Source organism: Phytophthora infestans, genomic scaffold, assembly GCF_000142945.1.
Source record: "Phytophthora infestans T30-4 supercont1.25 genomic scaffold, whole genome shotgun sequence".
Classification (NCBI taxonomy): Eukaryota; Oomycota; class Peronosporomycetes; order Peronosporales; family Peronosporaceae; genus Phytophthora; species Phytophthora infestans.
The window spans coordinates 527,737-530,093 of record NW_003303734.1 but is presented as its reverse complement, the minus strand read 5'-3'; positions in this window follow the sequence as shown (position 1 = coordinate 530,093).

Sequence of the window (2,357 nt, the reverse complement as noted above, 5' to 3'; positions counted from 1 at the left end):
CCACCAGTCCAAGACAGATGAAGCCGGCGGAGCGCTGTTCACGACAAAGGAGCTACTTGCGATGTGCTACACTCTAATCAAGTTCAGAGTGTACTTGTTGGGTGAGGATACCTTCGCGGTGTACACCGACCATGCATCGCTGAGGACAGCGATGAAGAGTCCTCATCTCTCCCAGCGGATAGCCCGCTGGCTTTCATTCTTCTCTGAGTACAACTTCGTGGTCCATTACAAGCCCGGCAAGAACAACATTCTCGCCGACGCTTTGTCTCGGCTTCCCGACGATGACCCACGCGGTGCAGTCGGTCGACAAGCTTCGCTCGGTGAAGACGATGTAGACGAGTGTGCCACGTGCGAGGCGTCAGGAGTCAATCTGACGAGCGTCTCCCCGGTAATGCCACTCCGCGACAAAATCCGAGCTGCTTACGAGCATGACTCGACGTACTCCAGTATCCTGGAGCATCTCCGCTCTCCCAGCGCCGACACACTGGGAGCTCTTTCCCGCTCTGTACGAAACGAAATTCACCGATATCGTCTCGAGGACGAGCTGCTGACGTACAGCGTCGACAACTTCGATACCCCACGTATCGCTGTCCCTAACGACCCCTATCTGTGCTCACGGATTATCCAAGAGCTTCATGATGCCCCGCTAGGCGCTCATCTCGGTCGCGAGAAGACGTTTGTCGCTGTGTCACGCGAATTTATTGGCGCCACCTGTACAAATGGGTACAAGTGGGTGCGCGCCTTCGAGATCTACCAGCGCGTGAAACCTGCCTCATCTTCGCAGGCTCCGCTGCGTCCTCTACCGGTGGCCACCGAGGCCTGGCGCACGGTGTCGATGGACTTCATCTTCGGGCTCCCACCCGATGCTAAAGGACGTTCAGGTGTCTTGGTGTTCATAGACCGCCAGAGCAAGATGGTCCACCTGATTCCTGTGTCGGATTTGATCACCGCGGCAGAGACCGCGGTGCACTTCATCGATGCGGTCTTCCGCCATCGTGGCCTTCCTAATTCCATCGTCTCCGACCGCGACCCGCGCTTCACGTCGGCCTTCTAATCAAAGCCCTTGGATCTACTGGGCTCGAAGCTGTTGATTTTCACAGCAGCCCATCCGGAAATAGACGGCCAGACAGAGCGTGTTAATCGCGTCCTCGAAGAGGTCCTTCGAAGCTACGCGACGTCGTTCTCCAGCTGGAGCTCGTTTCTGCCTCTGGCCGAGTTCGCGCTGAGCAACGCGGTACACGCGTCGACTGGGCTGACGCCCTTCTTTATTAACAACGCGCGACACCCGCGTGTCCATGCCCTTCTCGCTGTGGACCATCCCACAGCGCCGTGTGTCTCCACTCTGGGTAGGGAAGAAGCTGCCGACAAGCCGTCTACGCCAGCTCTAATGTCTCCGGCGGCAGCACCGGTACTGCGTCATCGGGTACATACACCGACTGCTAATGATATCTCGAGTGTTTCCTCAGTTCCCCACGTCGGTCGACGCAGTGACACGTTCCGTATCGAGCCCCACTTGCGCCGGCTAACTTTGCGCCGAAGCATGCGGCGCGGACCAATCGACTCCGCAGTCGTCTCCGACTTTGTACTGCAGCGCCAAGCGGCCACCCGCTATGTTTGAGACGCACTGCAGGACGCAGTGGACAATCAGAAAGAGAAAGCTGATAAGACTGGCCGCAAGAACACGGCCACGTTTACGACAGGCGAACGAGTGCTCCTGTCGACTGAAAGTATCAGAAACTCTGCGGTTACCAACCTCGGCGCGAACAAACTCGCGCCGCGCTTTATTGGGCCGTTTACGGTAATCAAGGCCATTGATGACGCTTGCACTCTGGACATTCCTTCGACACATCCGACGTTCTACGTCGGACTTTTAAAGAAGTACCATCCGTCCGAGATCCTGGACGCTGATTCGTCCTCGAGCGACGCGACAACTTTCCAGCGAGATGGTCCTCCTCCTTTGATCGATTCTTCGGGCGATCAGCGTTGGATCGCTGAGCGAATCGTCGACCATGACCTTCACCAGTGTCATGGTATCCGCGACTGTCACACTGAAGCGTTTTCATAGGGTCGCGTCCTGCGGGACAAGAAACAACATTATCTCGTGCGTTGGCTGGGACTCTCCCCAGGTGAAGATACTTGGGAGCCGCGCAGTCGCTTGATGGAAGACGTTCCCTACATCGCGAACGAAAACGAGAAGGCACTCACGTTCCGAAGGGTGAGTGAGCCGGGTGTTGGTACCCGCGGTGAAGAAGGCGACCAGCCTCCGCGAGTACACGGAGGCGCTCGCCGTGATGATTAAGAAGAAAACTGGAGTCGACGCCGGGATCGAACCGGTGACCAGCGACACGAGAACTCGG